The 21,308-nt window shown below is 43.5% G+C and overlaps 6 non-coding genes across 6 annotated transcripts; 3 read left to right on the top strand and 3 right to left on the bottom strand.

Annotated features, from left to right (window-relative positions):
* Positions 1-2,981: 2,981 nt before the first annotated feature.
* Positions 2,982-3,055, top strand: TRNAI-GAU. Its single transcript has one exon. It is a non-coding gene; the product is annotated as a tRNA-Ile (tRNA).
* A 1,959-nt stretch (positions 3,056-5,014) lies between these two features.
* TRNAR-ACG lies at positions 5,015-5,087 on the bottom strand. Its single transcript has one exon. It is a non-coding gene; the product is annotated as a tRNA-Arg (tRNA).
* Positions 5,088-6,754: 1,667 nt separating this feature from the next.
* TRNAS-CGA lies at positions 6,755-6,836 on the bottom strand. The gene has a single exon. It is a non-coding gene; the product is annotated as a tRNA-Ser (tRNA).
* A 5,316-nt stretch (positions 6,837-12,152) lies between these two features.
* On the top strand, positions 12,153-12,225 carry TRNAV-AAC. Its single transcript has one exon. It is a non-coding gene; the product is annotated as a tRNA-Val (tRNA).
* A 4,075-nt stretch (positions 12,226-16,300) lies between these two features.
* Positions 16,301-16,374, bottom strand: TRNAT-AGU. The gene has a single exon. It is a non-coding gene; the product is annotated as a tRNA-Thr (tRNA).
* Positions 16,375-19,476: 3,102 nt separating this feature from the next.
* On the top strand, positions 19,477-19,550 carry TRNAI-AAU. The gene has a single exon. It is a non-coding gene; the product is annotated as a tRNA-Ile (tRNA).
* The last annotated feature ends 1,758 nt before the right edge of the window (positions 19,551-21,308 follow it).

Below are 21,308 nucleotides of genomic sequence, written 5' to 3'. Positions count from 1 at the left end.
TGATCCACCCGCCTTGGCCTCCCAAAGTGCTGGGATTACAGGCGTGTCATCAAGCCTGGCCAAGCACTTCCAATTCTATGCTTAACTCCCTGTTTCTACTTTCACTCAGAATTTGGTCTGTGAAATTCTTAAATTATTATCAGCACTTTGAATTTTTTTTAGAAGTTTTGCTTGTTTTATACAGCATTTTAATTGTTTTCAGTTGCAGGGACAGTCCCAGTGCATGACTAGTCATTTTTACTGTGCAGAGAAGCAAGAGATGACATATTAAAAATAACCTGAATTTTAGTAATACTAAGGTTATATGTGATTATACACATACACACACATATGTGCATGCATATATATATATATATTCACATTGTAAAATAAATGAGCTGGGCACAGTGGCAGGTGCTGAAGCACAGTGTCCTCAGATACTTGGGAGACTGAGGCAAGAGGATCACTTGGGTCTATGGTTTCAAGGCCAGCCTGGACAACATGGTGAGGTCATCCACATTTCTTTAAAAATATATATATATAGATATAGTTAGTATTGATTCAGTGTTTTTCCTGAGGCAGTCTTAGATTTAAAAAAAAAAAAGTATTGATTAAGTATTTTTCCTGAGGCAGTCTTAGATAATTAAAATAACCTAATCTGGAATATGACATAAATATTTTGAAAGTATCTTACAAGCCAAGATCGGTGGCTCATACCGGCAATCCCAGCACTTTGGAAGGCTGAGGCGGCCGGATCACCTGAGGTCAGGGGTTCGACAGAAGCCTGGACAATATGATGAAACCCCGTCTCTACTAAAAATATAAAAATTAGCCGGGTGTGGTGGTGCGTGCCTGTAATCCCCGCTACTTGGGAAGGCTGAGGCGGGAGAATCACTTGAGCCCAGGAGGCGGAGGCTGCAGTGAGCCGAGATTGCACCACTGCACTCCAGCCTGGGCGACAGAGAGAGACTCTGTCTAAAAAAAAAAAAAAAAAAGAGAGAGAGAAAGGAAGAAAAAAAAAAATATATATATATATATCTTACAAGACACTTGTGACAGATGTTCCCCTGTATTGTCAATAATGTAGGTGAAGATAGTAATGATATGCTTGATTATGCATAGATTATTTTAGGGAAGATAAGAAAGTAAGAAATTCGATAGTCTCTGAGGAGGATATGGGGATAGTTAGGATATAAGATCAAGGGAGATTTGATCATTATTTTATACCATGTTTACGGTTAAGGAAGGACAGAAAACCTTGTATTGAACTCTTGTTTTTGTCTGGAATCACTGCTGGTAACGTTAACACATAGTATTTCATTTAAAGAAAGTAAAGAATAATACGATTTTTGGATCTGGGACCTTCCCTGCACCGGGAAACACAATTGAAGGTGGGGGTGGGGTGAGGAGAACAGATGTGAATCTTAGATGTTACTAGCAAAACAAATGTGATTTCTCTAGTCCCAGGTGCAGATTTTCTCCAAGAGTATTTGCTTTTGGTTACAAAAGAAAGAGCGAGTACCCAGGCTGGTGCTGTCAGAGTCAGGACAGTAGGAAGAGCTCTGCCCGCCAATAAGTCTCAGAACAGAGTACAGGAATGCTAGAAGATTAGCTCCCATTTGTCCGAAGGAGGAAAAAAGGGTAATCTTTCCGGTGTTGATGTCATACATAACAAGTTCTTTCCTTTGCTGTGGCTTTACATGTGAACTTCGGAGGTCTATAAACACCAGTCGGAATGTGCAAGAGGGATCCTCAAAAGCCAGAATGTAATTCTTTGGGACGGGTGAAGAGGATGTGTGACTGCAGGAACTGTATCACAGAGTTTCCTTTCAGGTTATCTTTGAGCAAGTAGAAGCCTCAGTTCTTGACACCTAGGATAAAAGCTCTTGAGGACTAGAAGAATAAAACATCGAAGCTCCTGGTGGTACTTCGGTCTGTAACCGCTGAATACATTAAGAGTAACACTAGAATTCCAACACTTCTTCCTCGCGCCAGCGTCAGTTTTAGAATCAACAAAATCGTTTGATTCATTTAACTGCTAATATATTCGTTAAAAGTTTTTTAGTTCTTGAAAGTTCCAAAAACACAAAGGAAACTCCAGGCACATGTAGAGAGATAGTTCCTGACGCTGCAGGAGGTTTCTTTCAACTTGTATCCAGGTGGTAAAACCAGTAGCCTGACCAAGGATGAAAGAGCGCATGTCACTTATTCTGGCCTCTCCAACTCGGGCTGAAATCCTTCGGTTCCCAAGTTGGAATTTGAGTGACACACAAGTGCTGTTAAATGAGACTTAATACCTAGTAGAGTGTCACCACAATCTTGCCCTTCTGCAAACCTCTGTGGCCCTTTTCTACCACCCTCAAAAAACATACCAGGTTTACTATGGGATTTCGGTACTGCTGGGCTACCTCAGTTTCCATCCCTGGATATCTTCGCCGATGACATCAATGCTTACGTTTGTGACTTCAGAGACACCGAGAAGGCGTGACTCCTTCCCTCAACCCCATTCGCCTTCCTTTCGGCGGCGTTGTCTTGAACCAACTTGAAAATAATAGGTCCTTAAGTTACAAGTCACTAAAGGGAAGTTTGCAACTTGTGATCCAGTACACTGACGTGCCTCTAAAAAGAGACAGCTGCCTACTCTGGGCGTACTGCCTTTGAATTAGCCATACCCCGCAAGGAGCAGTGCTGTTTAAAAACAAAAACAAAAACAAAAACAAAAAATTGCTGTCTAACAACAACAAAAATAAAATGAAAAGAGGAGGTTCCCTTCACTCACCGTTGAAAATCCTATTGCAGTGCTTTTTCCATATCGTCCGCGGATTTTCTAGTCTGGCTCAGAGTTAAAATAGTTTGGACTTCCTTGCTAAAGTCTGTGAATATAGTCTTAAAGGTCTCTTTTGAAAGGAGTAAGAAAGAAAAAAGAAACTGTTTTATTTAGAAAAACAAAAATGTCAATCAATTTATACATGTTTTCCCTCAAAACGCGGCAATAGCCGTGTGGCCGGTTAGCTCAGTTGGTTAGAGCGTGATGCTGATAACGCTAAGATCGCGGGTTCGATTCCCCTACGGGCCACTGGATGTGACGGTTGGGCCGTTGCTTACCGTGATGGGGTTCTTTTAACTCAAGCCTCTCGAATAACCGCTGAATAAGCCGCTGTTTTACTCATCCAGCGAGAGGCTGTTTACTTTCGTTTCCCTTTATTGTAAAAAATAAAAAGAACAGGCCGGTCGCGGGGCTGGTATCTGTAATCCCAGCACTTTGGGAGGCCAAGGCGGGGGGATCATTTGAGTTTAGGAGTTGGAGACCTGCCTGACCAACATGGTGAAACCCCGTCTCTATTAAAAATACAAAATAAACTGGGCTCATGCCTATAATCCCAGCTACTCGGGAGGTTGAGGCAGGAGAATTACTTGAGCCCGGGAGGCGTAGGTTGCGGTGAGCTGAGTCCGCGCCATAGTTCTCCAGCCTGGGCAACAAGAGCGAAACTCCGTCCCAAAACAAAGAACAACAGAAAAGATGTAAGCATTAGGGAGAATGTATTGAAGAAACTAGGGTTGGGGTAGTGTGGCAGCTAGATGGATGTGTTTTAGGGAATGGGAAATTTAAGAAGAGGTATGAGAATTGCCTGCTTAGTTTTTAGTGAAACATTAGGAAGCAATATACACTTTTTTCAATTTTTTTTTTCATTCTCAATATTCAAAGGGAGACAATATTATTTTGACGCTTTAAACGAGTTTCGGTAGGGAAAGGGAAGCAGGCTCGGAGTGGCCAGTGACTTGGTGAGAGTGCGGTACTAATAGCAGCAAGATGCGAGGTTTTGTTTCCCGTAACAGCTGTGCTTCGTTCTTTTTTTCTGATCCCGGGCAGTTTCCAAGGCAAATAAATGTCCACTCCACGTGAGGTTGCCACTGGCTTTCACGGAAAATTTCTCCCATTTAGCTTAAAGAGCATGGAAGTGAATGCGGTGTTTTAAGAATCGCCAATTCTCCGTTCGACCTGTCCACAGCCCAACACACCTGGACTACCAGGTTTGTGGTTCCATTTGTTTACCCGCAATGCCCCTGACAGCGCACACTGGTAAGTAACTTTAGTAAACTCACCTGAGATGCAGAGCGAAGATCCAAGCTATACGTTCGGAAACCGAGCCACATATTAAGATGCTCTTTTGGTTTAGTTTGAGGAATTTTCCGCCGCTTGACTCTGGTTGCCTCCCAGCCTCTCTGTCCTCCACCATCTTCCTCGTCGCTGAGAAAGGAGGTCCATCTGTTCAGATACCGCCCCAAAGCTGCCACCTTCCACACTCATCTTCTTCTGGGATGTCTGTCTGTCTGTCTATCTATCTATCTTCCTATCTATCTATCTATCTATCTATCTATCTATCTATCTATCTATCTATCCATCTATCTATTTATCTATCTGTCATCTGTCTGTCTATCTCTGTCCCTGCCGATTCTCCTGTCTTCTATTTCTTGAGGATCTCAGGGCGGAGGAAAAGTGGTGGGGACCTGGGAGGCGGGTAAGAGGCCCGTGGCGGGAGTGGTGGATGGGGGCGATGTTGAAGCTGAGTTGGGTCCACCGACTTCACAGTTGAGCTCTGTGTAGGGGGCCCAACTGACGCAAGGAGCAGCTTGCATCCCGCATCCCCCACAGCCCTGCCTTTATGGATTCAACGTTTCTTCAGATGTCCCCTTTCTTTTTGACAACAGTCATGCCCAGGGAAAGAGCTGTGCCTCAGAGAGGCCAGGAGTGTGGACTTCTCCCAATGGAAAAAAAAAACACTGATGAAGAATATTTACGTGGAAAAAAAAATTTTTTTAAGCTTCTTTGATTTTTAAGCTTTCTAATGGTCTTTTTCTCCTTTCTCCCTTCTCAAGTTGAGAAAGAGATGAAAGGTAGAAACAAAATCTTGTAGGTTGGCTCCTTCGACGCTTGTCTCTTTCACATTCAAGTAACAACAGCACCACTCTGGAAAAGGGCATTCAGAACAGGATTGTTAATACGGCTTTGAAGAAGGAAAACGATAGGTATAAGCGAGCCAGCCAGGAGTCGAACCTAGAATCTTCTGATCCGTAGTCAGACGCGTTATCCATTGCGCCACTGGCCCGTGCCCGTAATTCGATTTCGCTGTTACTGTTTTCATAATTATGTTGTGTTATACTATTGGGGCCAGAAAAAAAAAAATAGATTGTATCTTTATTTAGGTAGCGATTAAAACCCCCAAACCGCACTGATTCCAGGAAAGCATGTTTTGTTTTGTGGTTTGTTGGCATAATAGACATTCACATAAAGTGTCTTTATTGAAAATAATGACCAATTTTCACCTTTGAAACATTATATATGTGCTAAGATGAATGTCTTCAAAGCATTATTAGTGTTTCTATCTTCCCTTTTATGTGTGTGCCTACTTTTGAGCTTTTTGTAATTTATTTTTCAGGCCAATCAGTTGCTTTTGCCTGAATTTCTTTCTTTTTTCTTTTCTCTCTCTTTTTTTTTTTTTTTTTTTTTTTTTTTGGGGTTTGGCTCTTGTTGCCCAGGCTGGAGTGCAGTGGCGCGATCTCGGCTCACCGCAACCTCCGCCTCCTGAGTTCAAGCGATTCCCCTGCCTCAGCCTCCCAAGTAGCTGGGATTACAGGCATGTGCCACCATGCCCGGCTAATTTTGTATTTTTTGTAGGGACAGGGTTTCTCCATGTTGGTCAGGCTGATCTTGAACTTCCTACCTCAGGTGATCCGCCAGCCTCGGCCTCCCAAAGTGCTGGGATTACAGGCGTGAGTCCCCGCGCCTGGCCTGAACTTCATTTTTAATATACTTACATAGGGCACTAATGATGTATGTGGATTAGTAATGAGCAATCTGTATTATTTTAAATTTAGATACTGCAAAAAGTAAAGTGCTTTGTAATACATTTCTGGAGGCATTAGTCATAGTTTTTTCCTTTTCTCATCCAAAAGGAAAAAACAAGTACCCACTGACTAGGGAGAAGTTTATTGTAAAACGGTATTACAACTCAAAGTAGCAGATGAAGACACTCAAATTTAACAAGGAGGCAAGAATTCAGGAAAGTACACATTTTTCAGAATCACATTTGACATGGAAACTTAGAAACAAGGAACTTTACTTGCATAGCTATTCAAAGTAGGCAAAGGAGTGGAAAATGGCGAAGTGCTTATAAGGAGAGGAAGTTTCGTATGGGTTTAAGAAGGTAGTCAGAAACCAAAATGTATCCTCTTTGTGCCTCTGTCTCCTCGTTGATACAAAATGCTTTGAAGAGCAACTAATACATATGATAGATTGTTATCATCCTAAATTTTTTGGCTCCCACCAAAAATATTGTGAGATCAGGACAAATACGAAGTAAAGATTGCTGCCTGAGAATGCTTTAAGAAAGCTGTCATACTATTAACCTAAAAGGGAAATTGTATTCCTTATATTTTCAACGTTGCACCTATCTTGTCTGTGCCATTATGATTAGACATAAGACAACCAATATTTTATTTTTCTTTGAGACAGTCTCACTCTATCGCCCAGTCTGGAGTGCAGTGGCGCGACCTCAGCTTACTACAACCTTCGCCTCCCAGGTTCAAGCGATTCTCTTGCCTCAGACTCCCGAGTTACGTACTTCTTAATGTACATTTCCACAAGTGTGCGCGCGCTGTAAAAGCCACAGCGATAGCACTCACAGCTTTCCATTTCCATCCTCAGGAGCACTAACCCCTGGGGGTCGGGGAATGATGAAAGTAGCAAATTGGAAATCCAACCAGAAAACAGCGACGCTGTGAGCAGGATTTGAACCTGCGCGGGGAATCCCCATTGGATTTCGAGTCCAACGCCTTAACCACTCGGCCATCACAGCCTCGGGAGACGGCTTTGTCTCTTAGAAAGTCGTGTTAGGCTCTTTGACTTTCTCACTCTTTAAGGTTCCCACAGCAGGTTAATGCCTCCATGTTTGTGTTTGTCACTTTTTATATATTTGTCTCTCTCTTTCAACAACAAGCTCCTGGGAGACATAATAGTGTCTTAATCTTATTATCTGACTCTTTATGCATCGGAAACTTGTTTGGTGTTTAGTGGCTGCTTTTGTTGCTGGAACAAATCCCCGGAGACTCAATTGTCTGTTTCCTGTTCCTCTCTCCGGTTCATGCTTTTTCTTCTCTCCTTACCCAACACATATAAGAGTCATTCACATTGTTTCAATAAAATTTTCTAATTGAGTAATAAAGTAAAATAAAATATCATTGCCATATCCATTTTCATCTAGGCTTTCTCCTGTTATATTTTAGTTTAGCAGTTTTGCATTTTACATTTAGGGCTGTGATCCATTTAGAGTTAATATTTGTGAAGGGTGTAAAGTCTGTGTCTAGGTTCACTGTTTTGCATGTGGAAGTTCAGTTGTTCGATTGTTTCCGTTTGTTGAAAAGACTATCTTTGCTCTATTGTGTTGACTTTGCTTCTTTGTCAAAGATTGACTACTTGACTACTATATTTGTGCGGGTCTATTTCTGGTCTCTCTAGATCTATTTGTCATTGATCTATTTGTCTGTTTTTTCACCACTTATTGTCTCCTTCAACTTCTCTTTTGCTGGTTCTTCCTGCTCTCCTTCATCATTCTACGAGGATATCTCAGGGCTCAATTTGTTTGTTTGTTTTTGTTTTTTTTGGGTTTTTTTTGACAGTCTTGCTCTGTCCGCCAGGCTGGAATGCAGTGGCATGATCTCGGCTCACTGCAACCTCTGTCTCCTGAGCTCAAGCAAGTATCCTGCCTCAGCCTCCTGAGTAGCTGAGATTACAGGTGTTTGCCACTACGCCCTGTTAATTTTTGTATTTTTAGTAGAGACAGGGTTTCACCATGTTGGGCCAGGCTCGTCTTGAACTCCTGATCTCAGATGATCCACCCGCCTCTGCTTCCCAAAGTGCTGGGATTACAGGCATGAGCCACCATGCCCGGCCCACTTATGATCATTTTAAAAACACACTATATAACTTATTTGTTTTTGTGTATTGTCTGCCTTCCCTATGAGAATGCAAACTCCATGAAGGCAAGATATTTATTTACTGTCAGATTACTAATACCTAGAAGAGATATGGGTGACATTCAATAAATATTTGCTGAAAATACATTAGAATACAGATTTCATTATCCCATTTCACAGATTAGAAAATAAAATTCGGAGAGGTCATTGAGTTTCCCAGGGACACAACACAATAAACACCAAGAGTAAAGCTCAGATATTCACATTTCCTGCCTCGATCTTCCAGGGAGACTTAGAGGAAGACAGTGTAGTTGAGGAGGGCAAGGAGGCAAATTAGGCTGAAATGTGGAAAGGGAAAGGACTCTAAGGGAAGTGGAATGGTTCTTGCTACCAAAACAAACAGCTTTCACCAAAAGAACCATGTATCTGACTAGAATTTCTTTCTTTCTTTTTATTTTTTATTTTTTTGAGACAGTGTCTTACCCTGTTGCCCAGGCTGGAGTGCAGTGGTGTGATCTCCGTTCATTTCAACCTCTGCCTCTTGGGTTCAAGCAATTCTCCTGCCTCAGTCTCCTGAGTAGCTGGAATTAGTGCCACCAAGTCTGGCTAATTTTTTTTGTACTTTTAATAGAGACCTGGTTTTGCCATGTTTGCCAGGCTGATCGCGAACTCCTGACCTCAGATGATCTGCCCAACTCAGCCTCCCAAATTGCTGGGATTATAGGTGTGAACCACTGCGCCTGGCAGACTAGAATTTCTCTAATACCCACATCCAAGGGTAGCAATACATTTAATTTGCATTAGGGAATATTTCCTGGGCATTGGTACCATTGTTCATACAAATTCTTTTACATGAAAAACATCCTCCATTTACTCTGAAATATGCACTTCCCATTTTCTCCAGGAAGTAGTACCAATAACAAGCATACTATTTGTAACAGTTATCTCTGGCAACTCCCCATGTCCTCAGAGTGTCTCTATATTGAGTTTTTTCTGCCTCTCCCTATACTGTAAAAATCACTTTCATATTATATGCTCAGTTTCACCCTATTAATACCCATATATTTTCATAGACCCTTCCTTTTTCCAGAAAACTGAAATAATGAGGAATACTTTTCTTTTTTTTTTTATTTTTGAGATGGAATCTCACTCTGTCATCCAAGCTGGAGTGCAGTGGCACGATCTTGGCTCACTGCAACCTCCGCCTCCCAGATTCAAGCTACTCTCCTGCCTCAGCCTCCTGAGTAGCTGAAATAACAGGTGCCCGCCACTACGCACAATTAATTTTTTGTATTTTTAGTAGAGACGGGGTTTCATCATGTTGGCCAGGTCTCGAATTCCTGACCTCGTGATTCACCCACCTTGGCCTCCCAAAGTGCTGGGATTACAGGTGTGAGCTAGCGCGCCCGACCGTGAGGAATACTTTGACCTCAGACACACATGGATAGAAATACTGGTTCCAAGTTCTATAACTTGTGTGAGCTTGAGGAAGTTATTTATATTATTTAACCTCCCCACTCCTCAACCTCTGCATCTATAAGAAAGGCAAATGATTGTAAGTAACAATTACACCTACACCTTAGGCTTGCTTTGTTCGTTTACGTATGAAAAATCATTAAATACTTGGTTTAATGGCTGGTAATAAATTGTAGATATTACTATCGTTCTAGTGATTTCCATTATTAGTTTCCAGGGAATTACAAAGATCAGAACTTTGGAGATTTGTTAAAAATATACCCACATCCAATGGTACATTAAGGAATGTACCATTGTACATTGTCTTGCCTCCACTCTTAGGCAAGACAGATGATCGCTGCAAGCCTCGGTGCTTCAACTTAAAATTAGGAAAAGAATACTTTACTTAGAGAATCGTGGTAAGGGCTCAGGCTTACATTTAAAGGTATTCATTGAGGGCAAAGCAGTATGGATTCATTGACGAGCAAGAACAGACACTGTTCCTGTCCAAATGCAACTTACATTCCAGGGAGACCGACATCAATCTAGTTATTACACTTACAAATGTAAAATTGGCAACGGAAGAAAGCTCATGGTACTATGAGGAATATAGGACTTTCATTAATGCAGTTTAAGGACGTCTTTCCTAAAGAAAAAATAGTTTCCCTGAGATCCAGTCACGAGCTAAAGATAACTAACTAGGCAAAGCCAAACGCAAAGCTTTTCAGCTAGAGGGAACCTCAGGTGCAAAGTCCAGTCGTGAGAGAGACTGATTGCGTGGAGTTCACGGAGTATGAGGCATAGGCTGCAGGAGACAGCAAACCATGATTTGCAGATGAAGCAGCATTTAAAAGTTAGACACGCACGGCATTTCAGGAATTTATATATAAGAAGTGTTATAGAAGATAACACCTCTAACATGTGTAGTATATATATCAGGTTCTTTTTTTTTTTTTTTTTTTTTTTTTTGAGACAGAGTTTTGCTCTTGTTGCCTAGGCTGGAGTGCAATGGCGTGATCTCGGCTCACTGCAAACCGCCTCCCGGGTTCAAGCAATTCTCCTGCCTTAGCCCCCCAAGTAGCTGGAATTGCAGGAGTGTGCCACCACGCCCGGCTATTTTTTATATTTTTAGTAGAGATGGCGTTTCGCCATGCTGGCCAGGCTGGTCTTAAACTCCTGACCTCAGGTGATCAGCCTGCCTCGGCCTCCCAAAGTGCTGGGATTACAGGCGTGAGCCACCGCGCCCGGCTAATTTTTGTATTTTTAGTAGAGACAGGGTTTCGCCCTGTTCGAACTTCTGACTTCAGGTGATCTGTCCACCTCGGTCTTCCAAAGTGCTGGGAATACAGGTGTAAGCCACCAAGCCCGGCCCAGATTCTTAAAATGTTAATTTCTGCCTCCTCTTTCCTCTATCTTGTCAAAATACCAGAATCTCGGCGCGGTGGTTCGTGCCTGTGATATCAGCATTTTGGGAGGCTGAGGCGGGTGGATTACCTGAGATCAGGAGTTCGAGACCAGCCTAACATAGTGAAACCTCGTCTCTACTAAAAATTAGTCGGGCGTGGTGGCACATTCCTATAATCCCAGGATTACTTGGGATTACTTGGGAGGCTAAGCCAGGAGAATCGCTTGAACCTGAGAGGCGGACCGAGAGGCAGAGGTTGCAATGAGCCAAGAACGTGCCATTGCACACCAGCATGGGCAACAAGAGTGAAATTCCGACTCAAAATATAAAATAACCAGAATCTGAGATCTGGTGTGAGTTAACCTCTAAGGAAGTCAATTAAATTTCCTTCAATAAGTTTGAAATAATTCATGTATCAGCGTGATCATGAGAGTTCTCTTAGTGCACTGGGGGTAGGGGGTTGGCGATCGACCATCAGGAGAGCCCAGTCTTTGCCACTTGCGGGGAGTCACTTATTGCAGGCAGGGTGTTAACTGAGTTTAACACTAGAAGACAAAATGAGGACATAATCTCTCTGAACGTAGGTTAGGAAAGTAGAAACGCCCTTCGAGTGTATGTCTTTCCCAGAAGAAAACTGTCCTAAAGTTCGCGATTTTTACTAAAATAGGTGACGAAACATACAAAGTCGCTAAACTTTTTAACCCTTTCGTTTTTTCTTTCTTATTTCAGAGAAATCTCGCAAACGGCGTGAACACTAAGCTGATTCCAGAAACGGTCGGGTTCTCTTCCTTCACTCACGACGGTTGCCTGCTGGGAGCTCGCTTCGAACCCAGCTGAACGCTCATTGCTGAGTCCTGGAAAAAGGTCGCGTTTGTACAGAAGGCTCCTGGCAGCGAGCTGGGCCCGGAGTCCGCCCAGTGCGCACGAAGCCGGGCCCCGAATTCCCACTGGGAAGAACGCACTGGAATTGAAATGTCTAAGGTCAAGCCCCGCTGAGAATCAAGTCCCAGAGGATCTTCTCGGGTGGTGGAAACTTGAGGGGGAAAGGCGGTCACGAAAATTCAAGTCTGTTAGTCCAATACAGATTATCCAGGCCGCTGACGGCAGGAATATCTTCTTATTTATTCCTTTACCCTTCTCTCCTCACAACTCTTCCTCCTCGTGCACACTTGATGGGTTTTAGAAATATTGTGTGGCACTAACAGTACCGATAGTACTACTACTAATAATTGCCCGATACGTCTGTTATCCGTTAACTGACACTCGGTGGCGGCCGCTGCGGAATTTCGAATTACGGGAATCCCTCAAATTTAGTGAGGTAAGAGGAAACCAACGCGGGGTTTCCGTAGTGTAGTGGTTATCACGTTCGCCTAACACGCGAAAGGTCTTCGGTTCGAAACCGGGCGGGAACACGTGAGTTGGGATTGATTTTTGTTGCTGCTTGGTTTCTATTCCCTCTTACACGCACAAACCCGTTTGGGCTTCTGGACTTTAAAAATACACAATTCTGAGTTCGATTTGTTTGTGGTCCAGAGGTTTAAAACGGGATTCCAAGGAAACCAATCTTACCTGAGCGGCCTAGGCCAAGTCCTGGACTGTGGGCGTCTCCTGGCATTGACACCTCCTAGGGTTCTGAGCCCCAGAAGAGGAAGGAAAGTGACGGGAAACCTACTGGGGCGAGAGGAGTTGGGGAGACACGGGCTTCAGTGTCAGTGGCGTCAGAAATCTTTCATTTTAGACTTCTGGACCACAAATCGAGCTCAGAATTGTGTACTTTTAAAGTCCAGAACCGCAAACGGGTTCGTGGGTAAAAGGCAGCCACGAAACCCTATTCTAGCCCACATGTTTCTGCCCAGTTTAATGAACCGTTGACCTCTCGCGTGTTAGGCGAACGTGATAACCACTACACTACGGAAACCTCGTATAACTGCCATCTTACCTTGAAATGTAAAAGTATATAATTCCCTGATTGCCCCAAGTTGAGAAATTTTGGATTTGTTCTTTCTTTGTAGAAAAGTTTCCGATTGTAGTATTGTTCTCACCCTCACTTTTCTCATTAATTGGAATCACCAGTGTCACATACCGATGACAGACACTAGCAGAAATGCGTTCGCCAAATATATCGACTATATTGTTCGGAGTGTTCAGCGCAGCCTGTTGACAGTAGTCAAAAAACTGGGGGCCGGTCACTGTGGCTCACGCCGGCAATCCCAGCACTTTGTGAGGCCAAGGCGGGCGGATCAGCTGAGGTCAGGAGTTCGAGATCAGCCTGACCAACATGGAGAAACCTCGTCTCTACCTTAAAAAAAAAAAAAAAAAAATTAACCAGGCGTGGTGGCGCATGCCTGTAATCCCAGCTGCTCCGGAGTCTGAGACAGGAGAATTGCTTGAACCCGGGAGGCGGAGGCGGAGGTTGCGGTGAGCCTAGATCGCGCCATTGCACTCCAGCCTGGGCAGCAAGGAACCAAACTCCGTCTCAAAAAAACAAACAAACAAAAAACTAAAAACTGCACCAGTGCCCATCAAGGAAGACCTCCTAGAGAAAACGACGCCAGATCTGAGACTTGATAGATAAAAAGAAGAATGATGGTTGTAGATAGGTTAGAAGTGAGCTTTTTTTTTTCTTCCCTCTGTAGCTCTTAGACGAAGAACGTGATTTTTTGTCATTAGGAACTGAATGGAGTGGTCATAATCTTAGGGAGGAAATCCAAGGATTTGAAGCAGGGCTTGGAAAGAAATTAGACTAAATGGGAATATGCGGGCTGAATCAGGGAAGAAGGGAGGTGGCTCCAAAAGAGGGGAAGATATGTTTTAATCTGAAAATGATGAGAGAAATTGGAGCGGTTGGGAACTAATCTTTAATTCTTGGCTTGTAGATGTCGTCCAGTGAAGAGTTTTGGTTTCTTGGTTTTCTAAAAAATTTATTAATGTCTACTAGTCAATGAACACATTTGACATCAACTCACAAATTTAATTCCATCAATAAATGCCAACAAAGATAAACATAAAGAAAACTATAACTGCTCAAATTATATAAAAATGATTGAAACCAAAGATTTAAAAAATCTTAGGGAGGCAGAGGCAGGCGGAACACTCCAGGTCAGGAGTTGGATACCAGCCTGGCCAGCAGGGTGAAATCCTGTCTCTACTAAATTAAAATGATTGCCAGTCAAGATGTCAATGTCAGTCCTGAAAAGTGGCAAGATTCTTGAGATTTTTTCAGGTGTGATCATGGTTTAGATTTTAATCAAGGTTCAGAAAACTTAAAACAATCTGTGAGTGTTGGACATTCCTAAGTGGTGTGCTGCTTATGTGGAATTGTGGACACAGCGTTAGCATTAAACAGTCTTAACAAAGAGAAGTACTATAGAAGGTAATAAGAACAGTGGACTCAAGAAATATCTCTGCCAAGTCTGTCGAATAACAATGTTAGGAAGTTGTTTTCTGTATGTAGTTGTTAACACGTTCGCCTCACACGCTGAAAGTTCTCTGGTTAGATACCAGATGGAAATGCCTCCTAAGACTATTTCTCCTTCCCAACATTTTCCATCATCGCCATGCCATACCTTTCACCTTTTCAGGAATATTCAAATGAATTTATTAAAGTTTATTCAGTGCCCCGCCGGGCGCGGTGATTCACGCCTGTAATCCCAGCACTTTGGGAGGCCGAGGCGGGCGGATCACATGAGGTCAGGAGTTTGAGACCAGCCTGGCCAACGTGGTGAAACCCCTTCTCTACTAAAAAATACAAAAATTAGCCTGGCGTGGTGGCGGGCGCCTGTAATCCCAGCTATTGAGGAGGCTGAGGCAGGAGAACCGGGCAGGCCGATTTTGCAGTGAGCCGAGACCGCCACTGCACTCCAGGCTGGGCGACAGAGTGAGACTCCGTCTCAAAAAAAAAGAAAAGAAAAAACACACAAATAAATAAAATAAAGTAAAGTTTATTTAGTGCTCAATGTCAGGATTTAACACCTGGACATGAAGAAAGAACCACATAGTTAGCTTAAGGCAACACAAGGCTTACTTAAGAGAGAGAGAGAGAGAGCGCGCGCGCGTGCGCGCACACACACACACACACACACACACACACACACAGAGCTGTCCATTTGAGGATCCTAGGAAAAGTGGCATTTTGCCCCTGAAGAAGGAAAGTCTTTTTGAGTAAAGAATATGTACCTGTATATGTAAGTAAAGATAGACATATAATTAATACGTCTTAGAATACCCAAAGAAACAGAGCAGCAGATAAGACAGAAACACCTTACTCTTTAGGGTTTGGTGTTTTTCTCAGATCTTTTATGTGAAAATCTGCCTAGAAAAGACCTCATATATTAAAATGCATTTTTCATTCGCCTCTAGTCTATTGTTAATAGTTTATCAGTTTTGTCATTAATAATTCTTTAAGATGATATCACAGTCTCTTCTTTTCAGAAACTTTGGTGTTATCCTAAGTCCAGGATCACTCAAAGAGGAAGAATAGCTATTATGGTAATCAATTTAAAGTTTAAGGCCGGGCGTAGTGGCTCACCCCTGTAATCCCAGCACTTTGGGAGGCCGAGGTGGGCGGATCACCCGACGTCGGGAATTCGAGACTAGCCATGACCAACATGGAGAAACCCCACAAAATTAGCCGGGCGTGGTGGTGCATGCGTGTAATCTCAGTTACTCGGGAGGCTGAGGCAGGAGAATCGCCTTAACCCGGGAGGCAGAGGTTGCGATGAGCCGCGATGGCGCCATTGCACTCCAGCCTGGGCAACAAGAGCCAAACTCCGTCTCAAAAAAGCAATCAGAAAAGTCATTAGTGGTCTATTGTAAAAACGTTTTGAGTGCCATCTCTATTCCAACAGCGTTGAGGATTTTTGTTTTTTGTTTTTTGGTTTTTTGTTTTGTTTTGGTTTGGTTTTTGAGACGGGGTCTCTCTGTCGCCCAAGCTGGAGTGCAGTGGCGCCATCTCGTCACACTGTAAGCTTCGCCTCCCGGATTCAAGCGATTCTCAAGCCTCAATCTCCGGAGTAGCTGGGATTACATGAGTCTGCCACCACGCCCGGCTAACTGTTGTGTTTTTAGTAGAGGCGGGGTTTCGCCATATTGGCCAGGCTGGTCTCGAACTCCTGACCTCAGGTGATTCGCCCTCCTCGGCCTCCCAAAGTGCTGGGATTACAAACGAGAGCCACCTCGCCCGGCCAAAAGTGCCTATTTCTAAAGCTGTTGAATCTGCATCATTTGATCTCAAACGGTAGGGCAAAGGAGCTAACCTCAGCTATGTTAGGCTACCTAGCCTTACAATAGGACAAATACTGTGTCTTAAAGATATCATGAATCAGGAATGCTTGTTGTCATGCAACTGTTGGCACTTTACACTTCTCGCCTAATGTATCTCCACTGTTTTCTGGCAAGGTTTTTAAAAGCCTGAATATTACAGGATTTATTGGTGGTAAATTCAGTTGCACCAGGTGAAATTACAAAACGTGTAACGTTCAGAAAGCAAGGCCCCGCTGGGATTCGAACCCAGGATCTCCTGTTTACTAGACAGGCGCTTTAACCAGCTAAGCCACGGAGCCGCAGCTGAACAAAACCTGAATTATATATTATTTGAAAACTATTTCACACTTCTATAATTAGAAACAATCCCAGCAACTTGTTTGTTAGACGGCTTCAAAACAAAAATAGACATCCAGGTCTCAATGAAAACCAAATCACTTTATTTTGAAAGGATTAATACATGGGCTGGATTGAAATGACTATTTCCCCTTGAAAAGTCGTCCCGGCCGGGCGCGGTGGCTCACACCTGTAATCCCAGCACTTTGGGAGGTTGAGGCGGGCGGACCACCTGAGGTCCGGAGTTCCAGAACAGACTGGCCAACATGGCGAAACCCCGTCTCTACTAAAAGTACAAAAATTCGCTGGCGTGGTGGCGGGCGCCTGTAATCCTAGCTACTCAGGAGGCTGAGGCAGGAGAATCGCTTGAATCCGGGAGGCGGAGGTTGCAGTGAACCGAGATCTTGCCACTGCACTCCAGGCTGGGCGACAAGAGCGAGACTCCGTCTCAAAGAAAGAAAGAAAAGGAAGGAAGGAAAGGAGGAAAGGAAGGAAGGAAGGAAGGAAGGAAGGAAGGAAGGAAGGAAGGAAGGAAGGAAGGAAGGAAAAAGTTGTCCCAACATGGAGACCGCTAGACTTACTATAGGCTCTGGTGGCCAGGTAGGGAATTTTGCTGAATCTCAAAGGGAAAATGAATTGGCTTTTTATTAACCATCATTTTGTTTTAACCACACCTGTTCTCTGTTAGTGTGGAGAAGCAGGGGTTATTGGTGGAAGATTAACACATGTCTGATACATGGTTGCTGTAGGAAAAGAACTATGAGGATATGTGCTGCATCTATCAGATCCCCCCCTCCTATTGCTTCTCGGCCTTTTGACTAAGATCAAGTGTAGATTCCCCCATCCCCCGGGTGGTGGCCCTCATTCCTCAACGACAGGAATATTAACTACTGATGGCTCATATCTGGGTCCGACTCTGGGATCTACCTTCAGTGGAAGGGAAGTCACTTGCTCCAAGTCACTCCACCACCGGAGCAGTTCAAATCCAATGACTGTTGATGGAGGAATTCATAGGTCTGCCCTTCCCGCCTCCCTACTATAATTAAGGACATTTGTGAAGGACCATTCCAGATTTATACACACTTGTGAGATGGGCCGGACGTATGTTGCGCCTGTATTAAATTCAGCTTCTGCCTTTTCTCAGTCCTGCTCACCTCACCCTCTCACAGATGCTGATTTTGAGAGCGTTTCCAATAAACGTCCCGCACACAAATCTCCATCTCAGTGTCTGTTTCCTAGGGAACTGACGGATGACAAAAAGCAAGCGACTGATGCCTACGGTGGTCTCTTGAGGTCAAAGTAAGTCTAAATGTGGCCCAGTCTTTCAGGAATCATTTACCATAACAAGTGTCCTAGTAAAACAATAATGATAATAATAATCTGTGCCACAAACTTTGAGCATTTCACTACAGAACAAAACAAAGGAAGACATCTGTTAGTTGATTAAAATGATGTACAGGCCTGGCATGGTGGCTCACGCGTGTAATCGCGGCACTTTGGGAGGCCGAGGCGGGCGAATCATTTGAGGACAGGAGTTCTGGCCAACATGAAACCCCGTCTCTACTAAAAATACAAAAATCAGCCGGGCGTGGTGGCGCGCACTTGTAATCCTAGCTACTCGGGAGGCTGAGTAACGAGAATCGCTTGACCCGGGAGGCGGAGGTTGCAGTGAGCCAAGATCACGCCACTGCACTCTCGCCTGGGCAACAGAGAGACACCCTGTCAAAAAAAAAAAAAAAAAAAAGTACAAAGTTAGTGAAAGGAGCTGAAGGACAGGAAGGTGATTTATTGTTGATGATGTTAAACTAATTTTAATTTTTCCTAATCAAAGAGTTGAAATGTAAAGTTAGAAAATAAATGGCAAATTTGGCTAGTCAAAGGATATGATTCTCATTTCTAAGGCAAAGACATGAATATAAAGCATTAAACGCATTATATACTAATAGTGCATATCCAAGATAAGACTTTACAATTTACATATATATAAATACATATATGCATATACGTGTAAATAGAGGGGGAGGGCATAAGGAGCGCATTAAAATGTACATAGGCCAATTAACTTTTGAAAATATTATTACCCTTAACTAACAGAAACAGTCGTGGTAGGAAGAGGGTAAAAGTAGAATCTTGTCAAGAAAACAGACAGTAAATCATGAATTAGCTGCTCCAGTGGCCCCTCCCTGGGTTGTCACTTGCCATCAGGCTCCGTCTGGAAGCGGGGCACCTCGCAGGGGCAAATGTTTCACGCCTGCTTCCTCTGAGTTGTCGAATCCCGGCCTCGCCTCCTCCTCCCTTTTCAGATCGTAAAATTTTTCTCCCCTGCAGATAACGGCCCTTACGCCGGAAACGCCCTGACTCCGTAATCCCTATTATTGTTTGGGGGATTTGGTTCTGCCAGGGACGAGGCGAGGTCAGATGCTCGAGAGAAGCTGTCTCCACCGTCCTTTTGCCTCAGGGGATCCCAGTTCGCTCTCGAGCGCATCTAGCCGTCCTGTGACCGGAACTGCAGCGGCAAGTGTGTGACTTTCTTGAGCGTAGCGTCACAGGCCTGGGACACGCCCCTGAGACTTCAGGGTCGTAGTGACAGAGGAACCACCCAAGGCTAGGCGGGGAGAGGGTGCAGTTCCTGGATCCCTAAACCTTCGGGAAGAGCCGACCTGTCCTGAAGGGTCTCCAAGAACAGAGAGGACACTGCGCCACTCACTCGGGAGCCGCGTCCTTTCAACCATAAGACGGCTCCGTGGGCCAACGGTTGCCTGATCCGCTGGCCAAGATATCAAGCTTGGATGCAACTTTGGATTCACCCCAGGCAAAAGGAAGGAAGCCCCGATTGGGAACGTTGTCCTGAATATTCTCGGATCAGAATTAGCAGGATAAGAAAAGCTGTTTCCCCGTAAGAAACAGGGTTCTTCGGTGTTCAATGTGGAGCTCCGCCACTCCCAGTCCGGGTGAAGGAAAAGTGGAAAACAAAATGAATGTAATTACCTGTTCGAAGATAAATATCAATAAAGCATGCCGTTTGATAGTAATTTATAATGTAGAAGTAGGGCATCCAGTCGTCTGGCCGGTTAGCTCAGTTGGTTAGAGCGTGGTGCTAATAACGCCAAGGTCGCGGGTTCGATCCCCGTACGGGCCAATTGTTCACTGTGGTTTTACCGCTGGTATTCCAGATGTCTATCAAACGTATATCTGTGTGTTCCGCCAGGCAAAACGAGTCTGTGAATTTGGTGCGCCCTCCCTTACTCCAGAGCAGTTAATTTGGTCTGGGAATTTGGCATACCCACAAAACAAAAGGGCTTACAGGCACTTTACAGTGGCAGAGGTACGATTAGAGGCTTTTGTGATTCTTGTCCTCCTCTGCCTGGGGAAATTTTCTTCGAGTAAAATGCCGAATTATTTGATTACTTAAAAAAAAAAAAAATCACATGTAAAACCACCCACCATTTGTATCATTCATGCTGGGTCATTCCGTTTTCTTCTTTTCAGTCTAAGAGAAAACAAGATTATAAAGTGAGATAGAAAAAATTTCCAAAACTTCAATAATAACAATGACAAAGATCTTTGTTTTATATACTCTGAACACTTATTCCAACATGAACAGGATACATACCTTTAAAAATATTTTTTTAATTTAAGAGTTTTGTAAAAAATAAAAACACCTTATTATTATACAAAGCAGAAACATTTTTTTAAAAAAACTTTAAACAGACATATTAAAAAGTTATCTTTTTTTCTTTTTTTGAGACAGTCTTGCTCTGTAGGCCAGGCTGGAGTGCAGTGGCCCAGTCTCGGCTCACTGCAACCCCTGTCTCCCAGGTTCAAGCAATTCTCCTGCCTCAGCCTCCCGAATAGCCGGGATTATAGGCGTGCAGCACCACGCTTAGCTATTTTTGTATTTTTAGTAGAGACGGAGTTTCGCCATGTTGGCCAGAGTGGTCTCGAACTCCCAGGCTCAGGAGATCCACCCGCCTAGGCCTCACAAAATGCTGGGATTACAGGCGTGAGCCACAGAGCCCAGCCTTTCCTTCCATTTTTATTCTTCATCAGCTCAATTCTTACCACCACCTTCTATAGGTAAACTCTGTCCTTAATTTTTCATGTATCCGTACTGGGTTTCTTTATTTAAATACTGCATTTATATTGATTATTTGTTCCTCTTTTTCACACAAAAGAGAGCTTAGTTATTTACTCGTTGTTTTGCGTTTATGCTTTTTCTTAATGTATTTTAGATGTGTTAAATTGCACTTTTCAACTTTGTACACTGTTAAAATCAGAGCTTGTTTGGGAGAACGAGGTGGGTGGATCACGAGGTCAGGAGATCAAGACCATCCTAGCCAACATGGTGAAACACTGTCTCTACTAAAAACACAAAAAATAGCCGGTGTGGCGGCAGGTGCCTGTAGTCCCAGCTACTTGGGAGGCTGAGGCAGGAGAATTGCTTGAACCCAGGAGGCTGAGGCTCTAGTGAGCCAAGATCATGCCACTGCATTCCAGCCCAGGTGACACAGCAAGACTCTGTCTGGAAAAAAAAAAAATTAGAGCTTATTTTCAAATGAGTTGATCCTACTAGCCAGGAGTTGAATCTACATTCTTCTTGTACACTGTACAAAATGCAGGCTTTTTCATCCTAGGAAAGAGGATGGTGAAGATGCTGTCCTTAATTTTCTCTTGTAACATGAACAAAGCACTTTCTTTCCTAGACCATATGATCATCAAAGAGGTTTGAATATGGGCTCCTAAGCTGTACAATGATCAAAGGACATTACATATAATTTCAATAAATATTTATTCATCTCTCACTCTTCACTATGGCAATCTGCTGTCTCTCGTGAAAAGATATGAAGGAAATAATACTAAGTAACAAAGTACAAAAAGATGCGCATGCATGAATATT

The sequence above is a fragment of the Piliocolobus tephrosceles genome, chromosome 5 (assembly GCF_002776525.5).
Source record: "Piliocolobus tephrosceles isolate RC106 chromosome 5, ASM277652v3, whole genome shotgun sequence".
Lineage (NCBI taxonomy): Eukaryota > Metazoa > Chordata > Mammalia > Primates > Cercopithecidae > Piliocolobus > Piliocolobus tephrosceles.
This window is presented reverse-complemented; position numbering and strand designations above follow the sequence as displayed.